Source organism: Rissa tridactyla, chromosome 2, assembly GCF_028500815.1.
Source record: "Rissa tridactyla isolate bRisTri1 chromosome 2, bRisTri1.patW.cur.20221130, whole genome shotgun sequence".
In the NCBI taxonomy this organism is placed as follows: Eukaryota; Metazoa; Chordata; class Aves; order Charadriiformes; family Laridae; genus Rissa; species Rissa tridactyla.
The window spans coordinates 139,332,132-139,344,796 of NC_071467.1; positions in this window are offsets into that span (position 1 = coordinate 139,332,132).

Below are 12,665 nucleotides of genomic sequence, written 5' to 3' on the forward strand. Positions count from 1 at the left end.
AAACCTTTGTGCCTCTTCCACGGTTGCATAGGAGAGCCAGTCCTCACAGTCCACAGCTGTATAGGGAGTTTCAGAGTTAATAATGCCAGCAGCAGAACAGTTTCAAAGGAAAGTGGAGCAGAAGGGAGGGCAGTTAAAGCTCTGCTCTCTTTCTCTCACATTAGCTACCAAACTAAACAGAGGGAGTTTATGCTATGCCCCCACAAAGGAGATGTACAAACTACTTGTCATTGGAGAAATCCTTTCCATGACACTGAGACTTTCCGTCTGCCCTTGAGAACTGACAGGCACAACGCTTTCGGGAATTACCAGTGCTGCAGTGCACCTGCAGTTCCCCCATGGTTTTGCTGTGCCCTTGCTAGTGTTGGGAGAATAGGCATCATTCAGGATTTATGCATCTCCTATTGCTGGATTTATTTATGGTATTTTTAAGCACTGTCCATATGCATGATGTTTATTAAGACATAAACTCTGCCTTGAAGAGATTATTTGATACATAGTCATTCATTCTCTGCCTCAAAAAAATCGCAAAGCAAAGGGTATTTTAAAAGGAATATAAAAAGCCTTATTCACCCTCGAATCAGAGAGTCCATCAGCATGCCTAACTAGCCAATTTGCGCCACTGAATTTGTCCTAATTGTCAAACTTCACGAATGAGGAATCTGGGAAGTTAGAATTGGAAGCCTCAATTCCAAGCATGTTTTTACTAAGGATATGCTTACGTTTTGTTATGTGAGCTACAAGCCCTAAGAATTGTTCACAACCTGCAGAAAAAACAGACAAAATAAGAAATAGGGGATGATGCTAGAAACCCAAAACTCTCCCGATGCAGAGAGAATTAAGACTATTTTAAATAAAGCTGGACGTGTCCAGCATGCAGAAAATACATTTGTGTCGGAGAGAAAGAGCCGCCAGGTGTCAGCCTTGCTTTATACAACCAGCCTCTCCGTCGCTCACAAGCAAATTCTTGCAAATTTGTTTGATCTGATTATTTATATTGACAGTAATTTTCTTCTGAGAAGTAACAGTTACACAAGTTAACTGTGTTATCAAAGAAGTCTATATCCAGCAATATTTATATAGGTTAAAATGTTGAAACAGCTGTTACCATAGCAACTGCTGCATCAAATGGATTATAACTAGGTGAATGAGGAGACTGGAACAACTTCCTGATGAGAAATTCAATTAATATGTCAGTATTTGTAGGCAGAAGCTAAACAGCAATTCCTCTGAGTTGGCAGTCACATTTTACAGGTGATGTTTTTCTCCAAAACCGAAATGGTGTCCACAGTACCTTTATGCTTCCTTCACATTTATATGTATGCCTGTTTTCAAGGCATTCACATGAGAAATACATTTATTTTCCTCATACCAGATTCTAACTGGTGAAATGATGTGTAGACTTTCATTCACTATATCCATATCACACAGGTAGTGTTTCGTAATGACAGTGATCATTCTGCTGTGTCACAGCATGCAAACAAAATATAGTGTTTTCTTTATTAAAAATCCATGGAATTTAACTTCTAAGATATGGCTTTATAAACATAAAACGCTGTAACACACTCTGTATGCTAAAGGTGAAAAAAGCTCAGTCCTTGTGCAATTTAGTTTCTGAAAGGCTCCTTATCTCCTGCTGTGCTGCAATTTCCACAGCACTCTGAATTCCCAGGCATGCTGTCAGTCACTCTGATGGGTGCAACACCCAACCCTGTTTATTTCTCATGTACTTTTCTGATGATCTTTTAAACCCATTCCCCACCCCCTCACTACAGTCTAACCCACAGGAAGCACCCGTAAGGAAAAGAGCAAAAATGTGACTATGGAAGACTCCTGACTCTTCATTCTCTTATCTGCTTTAAGTCATGCCATAATTTGACATAGGGACTCGTAATCATTTCTTCTGAGATCCCCAAATCATTTTTTGGCCTATCCTCACACAAAAGTGTCCTTTGGGTCCCATACTTTAAAACTCTTTAATCTGCTTCAACCACAAAAAACTTCGAATGTGAGTCAATACCCAAGCCATCTTGTTTCCATTTGAAAAAGAAATGTAATACATGACTCTGATTATTTCCATGGTCTCATACTTTTTTATAACAAATGCGTACAAAGAACATACACAAATTTCTCAGAAGCCAGTAGGAATATGTATTTGGAAGGGTTTCCTACTTATAAATTTTCAAGTCTGGATTTCCAACTAATCATCTGCTCAAAATAAGCCTCCTCCTCTCTCATAGGACTTACACCCAGGACTATATTCACAGTTTCCCTTGTTCACTAATTACTTCTATTTTCCATTCCTATTTATCTTTAGGCAGATAACTGTACCAAATCAATGATCAGTCCCTGAATTTGTGGTCAATTTTGAGGCAAGTCCCTTTGGCTGCCCAACGAAAAATCTACTTGGGCTACGTCCAGCCTAACATTAGTTTCTATTGCTTTATTTATCGTTAAAAAGGGGGAAATTCAATGGCTTCCTCATTTTGAATAAAGCAGAAGTAATTGTAGTAATACATACCCAATAATATTTTTGAGGTCAGCCAACAAGCACCATCATTAAGCAGAGCAATACCCTGTGTCACACAGGATACGGTCAAAGTAGATGTTCACAGTAAGCATATACTCAACATGAAGCTTGATACTGTCATGAGTAAATCGGTGTCACCATTTATCTATATGAGCTCTGAAAAATGTGTTTTTCTTTGAGCCTGTGTATTAGTGCCTCCTTATCACCACAGCTCTGCAAATTCTGAAGGTTTTCTGTGCAGGCACAAGTAATAAAAATAGCCTTTAAACTTTATCTGTTAAATTTTGATCAGTGGATATTGCAGTTAGGTGGGCTCAAGAAGTATGTGAGAGACATTAGAGTAACAAACAAGCCACCGGACTGAGACTCAGCTGGCTGAGGCTTGAGAGACTTGCCTTCTCTTTTCAGCCTTCTCACTTATGTACGATGGGACCACAGATAAGTCACTTCCTCTCACTTTAAATCTGTTTATTTTCTGCTATCCCTTTTCTGTCTTGCCTATTAAGATTATTTAGAGACAGAAATTGCCGTCCAATTTATTTATACCATGTTTACACAGAGGAGACCATATATTTTGAGGATGTCTGAGTGCTCAAGCAATGCACTTATTCTGCTAACAATTACAACAACATTATTAATAAATCATAGATACCATGGCAAATGTCAACTCACTGAAAATAGCTTTACAATTCTGATCATATAAGCAAGGACATCCATCCTGTGCTTTACTGATCTTTTAATTTATTTTTTTTTACAATTTTAGGTTAAACATTTCCTGAAATTAGACAATTTTTGTCCGAGTTTCCTTCTCGGTTCCCTTTATGTAATGAGAGAACCAGGTAAAAATAGGTTTAATTTCTAAAGAAATACTTTCAGAATCTAGTCGCATTGAGATTTCATGCAGGGAATTGCTGTTGGTACGTTACAATGCAATAAAGGAGTTAATTAATTGTTATATTTTAACATCAATGCAGTTTCACCACATCTAAATTTATGGTCCTTGGAAGTGAAAGACATTGATTTTGATGACAATAAACCATATGTGGGTTTCTTATTATGCAGGTTATTATGAATGCAGGTAATATGATTTGGATTGGTATACAATGTAAGACCAGAATAGAAGAAGGTGGAATCAAATAGGAGATTTTCGTGAAGATAAAACATTTTTCTATCATGTTGGCAGCCATAATAATGAATTAGAGGATAAAAGTGTAAGTGATAACTACTCTTTGGGCATATTTACACCATGCAATCCGAAGACTGTGAACACAGACATAGCAGCATAGCTAAGTAGCAAGGGAACCAGAGCAGTATCAAGATGCTATTAAAACACTGTCTCTGTGTTAACTTGTCTTCTTCTGTTAGCCTGGAAGCAAGGCCATGCTTACAGGATAACAGCACAGTCAAATATCACCAAAAATCTCTCAACTAGGTGCACTATCCAGAGTTTGCACACAAGCACAGGCCAGTATGAGCCTGGGCATTTCTAATAGGCTCCACTGTGCTTTCTAGACATATCCAAAGAAACTGGTTTTGCTAGGCTGATGCTATGGAGTACCAGCTTAACAAATAGAAACTGACAATTACAAGCACTTCCTACTGTTTATCAAAAGGAAAATCAAAGTTGCCGTCTTACACTTGCTTGTTGTCATCATCTGAAAATGCTCAACATAAGATAACACTGAAGGTCTGGAGAAATTCAGGCACTTGCTAATAGGCCTCTTTAACCATCTGTTTAGAGGTTTTTGCTACATGATTTCAGGCCAAAGATCTTTCATAATCTGCTGCCATTTCCTGTGCTGTAATTACAAACCTTACATCTTGACACAATCTACTGCTCTAGTTCTCTCTCTTCACCCTTTTTTTTTTTTTTTTAATTAGATGTTTTTCGAGATTTAGTTTGCAGAAATATGCCGATATCTATGGACTAGATTTTTCAGCTTGTGTACAGTTATGTAGATACGGGGCTTTTTCAATGGCACAAACTGCAGCGAGCCTTAGATTTGTCCTGGGAGCTGGTTACCTAACTGTCCTTTGTGCCTTTGAAAATATCCTGTGGGGCCCCATATTTACTTTTCTAATTATTCAAAACAGTCTGGACCTGAGCCAACAAGGTTCATTAAGAGGCACTCAATCAGGTTCTTCATGTAAATTTCAAATGTCTTTATAAACACAAAGCTGGCAAGAGCAAAGACAATGTTAAGAAACCAGGTCTCCTTTGGACCAGTCACAATTTCCTCTGAATTAAAAAATTCCAACAAGAAATGGAACACAGCTCACTGTTTTTATAACGTTATCGTTTTCCGTTTTCTCTGCCTAGTATCTTGCATATGAGAATACAAAGCACTGTACTAAAGCTCAGCATTCCTCTACATCTCTGCAGTCAATCTAAAAATTATATGGGTTTTACATTTTGGAAACATAGTTACAATTAATGAAGTCCAGAGAAAGTGATGGGGAAGTTTAAGGAATTCTAACCAAGTAGACAGCACAATGTTAATAAAGGTAATAAAGGCAAGAGTGACTTTTATGGTAAGGAAAAAAAAAGTAAGCTTCTGCTTAATGTGCGTATCTTCTCCCAAAACCAGACAAATTGGCCGGTGGCGTGAGGAAAGGGCTAGAGAAAATCGCCAAACATAGTAGAAGTCTGTAAGATAAGCCACGGAAATAGCCCTCTCTCTGCATTGGGCGTGCATCTGATCATACACAGTGTCTCAAGAAGAACACTGCAGAAGTACAGGGGATTCAGAGAATGACAGAAATAAAAGAGAGGAGGAGTTTTACGAAGGGAGACTGAAAATACTGATACTGCTTTGCTTAGAAAGGAAATGAAAAAAAGAGTTACAGTCAAGTTACAGTTCTACCTCCTTGGAATCCTAAACATGTCTACATACTACTGACATCGGGGTTATAATGGTCAATAAGAGTAACAAACAGGTAGAAGTAAGAAAAGTTCATGGTTATGGTCTTAAAATGAGGGATCAGAGATCAGGCTCAGATCTATATGTGACTTGCAGCTAGCTCCTGTGCAGCTTTTTGCAACTTCCCCTAGTGCCATGGTTAGACGCAGGAAAGCATACAGGTCTCCTCCAGCAGTGCCATTTCTTTGTTCCTTTAGCCAATGGGCACAGTCTATGAAAACGTGAAGCTGTGCATATTCCCAAGGCTATAAACTGGAGTCGTTAAAATGAGGAAATTGTAGTTACGACACTACTCAAGCCTGACTAACTTTCATTCCTGAAAGACAGAACTTAAAAGTCATTCATAATGCATCCTGCTTCCCTGTTCAATGCAGTCATTCCTTCTAGCTCTTTATCTCCAAAATGCCTTGGATGGAACCTGCAGGAACTAAAAATAACAGCATTAGCTCATCACCACACTCTGGTCAATGAGTTGAGTAATGCAGACCTTATGAAAATGTACGTTTAGAGCTCTTTCAGATGAGCTGCATAACACAAGCCATTAAACACAACTCTACTGATCTAATTTCATTATTTTCAGCAGAGTGGAGTTTAGAAATTATGAGCTTCATTAATGAACACCAACCACAGGAAAAAATGGCTATAATTGATTAAATCTTAGTTGAAAATACCTAAGATGAGATGTCTGTCATTATAGATAAAGGTTTACTATAATGTAAGTCTATGTTAATGCAAAATACTCATATTTTATATTACACAAAAGCCTACTTTTGTTCAAAGAGCCAATATGCAGAAAACTGAGTAATTCTTTCACGCTGATATACTATTGCTTTCTAGTGATAGGGTTAGGGAGTTGTATCTTTTTGGAAAAGTATACAAGACAATAAGTTTAAACAAGTACTTTCATATGTTGCAATTAAATAAGTCATTTTTTTCAGAAGAGGCGGAGAGAACTAGCCATACAAAGCAATCATTTCCTCACCACAAAACAGTATTATTTCTTAATGGCAACATGGGCTTTATGGAGTTTCTTTCCTCAGTCGCAGAAGTTAATTTGGAACAAAAGAAAATTCATGTTACAAGGATATGCTGGCTGTAAGGCCGTAACAGAGCACCTTGCCTCCCATCCATGCCAAATATCAGGACTTCTTTCAATTAATTCCTACTGAACTTGAGTATAAGCTTTATAAAAGAAAGACCTACTGCCCTCTGTGTGATTCTCCACCTAACAGCCACACCCGCTTGACACATTGAGGATCACTGAATATCTTTCCACCATTTTGTTGTTTGTTAGTCTAGCCTCATGAGTCAAATTCTTGCTTCAGTTAGAAACATATATCTGAAACTCTTAAGTCCATTCATTTCACATTTATAGCAATTCAATAGAAGAACTTGGCTTTGATGTGATGAAAGAGGGAGCAAGTAGCAGTGTTTACACATTTCTACAACACAGATATATATGTATTTTTCATGATAAAGCTTGTTCTGTGCTTTTGAGCAATATGATGTAAGGTAAATTTGTGCTATTTTCTGGGCTGTACCCCACTGACATGATTGTACCGTTAGAAGTAAAATCCTGGCATGACTGAAGTTGGTGGCAAGACATTTACATTACTGATTTTTGGAAACCTGTCTATCAAATCTACTATACCTGGGTGCAGTACAGCCATTTTAAGATGCATTATGTGGTAGGTGTTCTGCTTCATATCTTAAGTATCAGGCAGGGCACAGTGGCATTCAGAGATTTGAACCACATCACTGATTAATAGTTCTATTAAACAGGAATAATGTTCCTACACTTTAAGCACTTCATCATCATTAAATCATACTGCAGAACAGATAATAGTCATTTCCTGTATAATATTTGTCCTGAGGTAAGTCTGTGTATATGCATCTTCTAGTTAAGACGCACGCATGTCAAGAAGCACATCACCCCCTTTCTCCAGTCTTTCAAAATGCCCCTATATGGCAGCTTTGCCCTCAAGTGCATCAGCTGTTTCCTCCAGTTTGGTGGCAGCCATGATCTTGCTGAGGGTGTTCCACCCCATCATCCAGGCTATTAATGAAGACATTAAACAATGTTAGCCCAGGATCAACCTCAGAAGAGCTGCACTTGTGGCTACGTAAACTTTAAGCCACTTTAAACCACTGACTCTAAGCCTAGTGATTAAGCCAGTTTTCCAGACACCTTGTTACCATCCATCTCTCTAATTTGGCTATAAGGCTGCTACAGCAGACTTTGACACAAGCTTACTAAAGTAAAGGCATACAACATCCATTGTTCTCTTACAGTTACTAACAGGGCCAGTTACTTCATCACAAAAAGCTATCAAATTACTCAGGGATGATTTATTCATGGTAAACCCATGCTGGTTGTTCCTTACTACATTATTTTCTTCCAAATGCCTGGAAACAGCCTCCAGAAGGATTTGCTCCACAATCTTTCTGGAGACTGAGGCCAGGCTGAGCAGGCTGCACCTCCCTGATCACCTTTATGGCCCTTCTTAAACACAGGTATGATGCTTGCCTTTTTCCAGTCATCAGAAATCTCCCCCAGTCATCACAGCCTCTCCAGGATGATGGATAGCACCCTCTCCATGACATCAGCCAGCACCCCATCCTCTCCAATGAACTTGTGTATTTTCAGCATTCCTAAGTGGTCCTTAACTCAGCATTTCTCTACCAAGGGTAGCATTTACCTCCTCCTGATTCTGCCACAAGGCAGGGGTACTTGGGAGGCCTGCGAGCAGATCTTGCCAACAAATACCAATGGAGATACTTATGATTGTGCACATTCTTCTGTAACTCTCAAAAAACCTTTATAAAGGTAGGTATAAAACCAATAGGAAAGGAGACGGTTTAAATTGATTTTTTTTTTATTGGCCATATTTTGCAGTGCACGTTTTTGAAGACTAAATAACACAATGTCTTCAACATTACTCAACTTAAATATTTAGTTCTGCATTTTTTTTCCCAGTTCAAAAGAGAAATGTTAACCTGACAGATGAGGTTATAGGCATCATAGATGTATCTTGGTTTAGTCTGAGACACAGTATTAATCATTTTAGAATAATTAGATCATTTAGATTGCATTCATTTCAGTTTTAAGGAACTCGTGAAAAAGCATTGCTAGGGGACTGAACTGAGCTCAATGGGCCTGACATTCTAAAATTACATAAACAGAAGGACTACAGGAGCTTGAACCAGTAGTCATTGAAGTCATTGAGACTTTGGATTGGACCTGTAAGTGCTGAAAACAATGTTTAAGGGGCTCAAACTCTGAATTTTTACTTAGACACTGTGAACCCATTCAGTGAAATTTTGCGCTGTGTTATTACTTGCTCATCCCTATAACATATACTGTCAAAACCAAAAACACATAGCTAGATGAAAAATTGTTAATTGCATTTCCAAAAAGGAAAGATGACACTGGAGTTGTCTTCCACTATCAGAGCAGCCAGGTGTGCAAAAGGTTTGCCTTTGTGCCAATGAACAGGCTACTTAGATCTCGTACTCTAGTATGCATAAATAGTAAATACCACATTTTCACCATTTAGATTCATTGGGAAGGAGACTAGATAGAAGTCTCTCTTCACATTGCACAGGAACCACCTCTTATAGGGGAAGTTAAAACAAGCTGTTGGTGTAGACCAGAGGAAAGCAAGACCGCAATATACCAGAGGAGTGTCTCAAAGGCACAACGTCTTCAAGATGCACAGATTGCACATCATTCATGGATCAAGGCTGTGCTGAAACGAACAGTCTAGCCCTGAATATTTTATTTTCCAGAATTCAGTCTAATGAATTCTTTTCCTGTAGAGGCGACAGATTAGAAATAGAGCTGTGAGAATCTGACATATTTTCCATTCCCAAATGCAAACGAATTTAAAACTACCAATAATATGTATTATAAACCAAGTTTTATCCTGATGGGAATTGAAATAAATGAATTAGGGTCCTCTTCAAAAAGGATATGATAATGGAAAAGCTGACAGATCTTTCACTGCAGCATCTCAGCATAGTAAACTATTGTGGTACAAATCACTGAGCTAATCATGAGAAAACAGCAAATTTTAGCAGGCTTTATCTCTAAAGTATTAAGATGATCCATATTTTTGATAACTCAAAATGACAAATAATCAATCTAGTGTGCTTTCACAATAAACCAAATAATACGATTTCTCCAAAATTATATGGATATTTTAAGTCTTCTTACTAACAGTATCTGTGGAGTTTTAGAGCCTTTTTCAAACCCTGTATTAGGACAGAAGATGAATCTCAAGATTTTTTTTTATGCATGTTCCAAGTAAATGTTGATTTCTCTTCAGCAGGATTGAGCACATCAACCTAGTGAGCAAAATGGTTTAATTGTCCACATTTTCACCTTTTTTAAAAGTTCTGAGGATATCAAAACACTTCTCATAGAACCAGACTGAAGATAATCTCATGAGTAACATGCAGGAAACGTACTAATCTTTAGTTACGCGGAATATACATATATGCGATAGAAAAAAGCGAACAGCACAAACAGAAAAGATTGAATCTCTGTGAGAGTACAGCTTGTCTCCTGGGACAAACGATCCATGTTGTTCCCAAAAGAAGAGGGGAAAAAAAATCACTGCTGAATAAGAGATGCAGAACAAATGAAGAACAAATACTTTCTCTATTCAAGAAGAACAAATACTTTCTCTATTTAAAAGAACATTTCAACCTTTTTTTTCTTGGTTCAGCTTCATTATATTCCTATGGTGAGGTGAAGTGCTTTTCCAAAGCATAGTATGAAAAGGGCTGGAAAATAGAATTTTCAATAATAATTGATATTTCTCAACACTATAAAAAAAAAATCTGCCTTACACTTCAGAAAATTAAGTGGTTTGTTTTTCAAATGCAAAGATGTACAGAAGCTGGACTAGCAGTATTTTCAGAATAGCAGCCTCCACAACTCCTTTTGGGGCAACTAAAAAATAAAAGAAAATGATTGGTAAAGGTATTTCCCTCAGACAGGAGATCTCAGGATATTAGAAGATGAAATTTCACCAATGTTATGTTCCTCAATTTCAAGCAATGACACGTTTTTCCTATTAGACTGTAAAAATAACATAAAGTCCTTATGTCATAAGGAACTGAAAAATATCCTCTATCACAATGTGGTTACCTTGGGACAGCCAGATCAGATTACCTTGGGAGGCAAAGAGATTATACAGCAATGGAGGATCTGATTCAAATTGTCAAAATCTCAGAGATTATTAAACCATGATCCGTGATTTCACTTCCATTTTATCACTACGAATTCTTTGGCACATGTGACAAAGGTTTATCAAGCACAACGACTTCACTCCAGTTTCTTTTCAAGTAAATATCAGAATACTTTACAAAATTGAACAGTAACATGTTTTGGAAAAAAATCAAATATTTTAAATTATACGTAGTTTGGATTGTTGAGGGTGCTTAGTAAGAACCTAAGATACCAAGCCATAATATTACTAGATAAGAAATGTCTATTAAGGATCGTACCTTCATAAAATTCAGTAAGTATACATTTTAATATAGAAGTGCTTATATGATACATGGGTGGTTGAAAGTAAATAAATCCCTGTGGTTCCTTGCAATAGTTAAAGGGCTACAGGATTTATTTTTTGACATAGTAGAATTATTCTCACACTTCTGAGAATAAGCAGTATCTACACTTCACAGTATAACAGCTGTTAGATTTTTTTTAATAGAATTTCATCCCCCTAACATATGAAATGTCTCCAGGAGAGCTTTAAAAATGAGGTGACTCATATTTTCAAGGGACGAGAATATTGTAATAATATCACTGTTACAAGATTTTCTTTTTTAGATGAACAACTCTCGTGAATACATCAAAGAGAACATGGTAACATCTGGGAGCTTCACCCTGTATCTACTATATTATTATCTTCTAAGGAATTGTACTTAATAGAAAATGTGCCATTCAGTTCACATTACCACCATGCAAATCTATTCAGTGAAGAATTATTTTGTTGATGCAACCTCCTCCCAAGAAGTTTTATTTATTAAACATAGTTTCGGTTAGTACCCTGCTCTCTTCTTATCCCCAACCTTATGGAAAAGACAAGCATATCTCATGAATTTCTAGCCTCTGAAAACATTAGAAGGAAGACAGGATGGTTAAAGGCAGTGGTAAATCAATGTAAGAACCCTTGGCCAGCTCTGCCATAGGCTTTTTTTTTTGACTAATCATTGTATCTGTTTGTGTTTCAATTTCTCATTTACAAAGGAGAAACAATGATCCCTGTCTCTCTCCCATTTTGCGTTTTCTTTCAGACTGTAAGCCTCTTTGGGAAAGAAATTACTATTTGCAACCTGTATGCATAGTGGCCAAAACTACGGGGTTTATGTTTGTGCTGGAATTATTCAATAATACTGTTGCAGACTATAATAAAATAAATTCATAGCATACTGCAGGCTGGACTGCTTACCCAAGTCCACAGTAGACGAGGATAATCTCAACTCAAGTATATCTGCATTTCAGAATACAACCAATGACTGCAGGTTGTGTGTGTGTTTAATATTTTCAAGCACATACTTAGAAAGGAGATTTTATTATTATTATTATTATTGCTCTCAGACAGAAATCAGTGCAAATTGCCACCATGCCAGTTCTCATCTTCCTACTGTCTACTTGTTTTTATTAAAAATAAGCCTGGTTCTTGAACACCTGGTTAATTCTCTGGTGAATCTCCACAAACACCAACTCCATATAAACAACGAATTAACTAACACAGCTCTTTTGATTCAAAATGTCAGGTATGAAAAATAGATGGTCACTCCACATGTTGCATCCCTGCCACTCAAATGAAAAATATTTGACAGGAAAGAGTACTCTGTGTGCTGTTTGCAAGGCTATCCAAGGAGTCTGATAATGACAACGAGAGAGAGAAATACTGTAGCACAGTGGAAGAAAGTACAGTAACAACAATGTTCAATGTCAACCAGACGAGAAAAGCGAAGTATTGCACAGTTTACTGATCATGAATTGTCAAAAAGAGTATATTAACCTCCACTTCGACAGCAACATTCAAAGTTAGGACTTTGGACAATATCTGGAATGAAAATGATCCTGCATGCCGAAAAACCCAGGCAAGCCCTTGTGCTCACAACTGTTCCATTTTAAGTATGCAGAAGTATAGGAAAATAATGCTGCGTAAACATCATGAAAGACACTATTA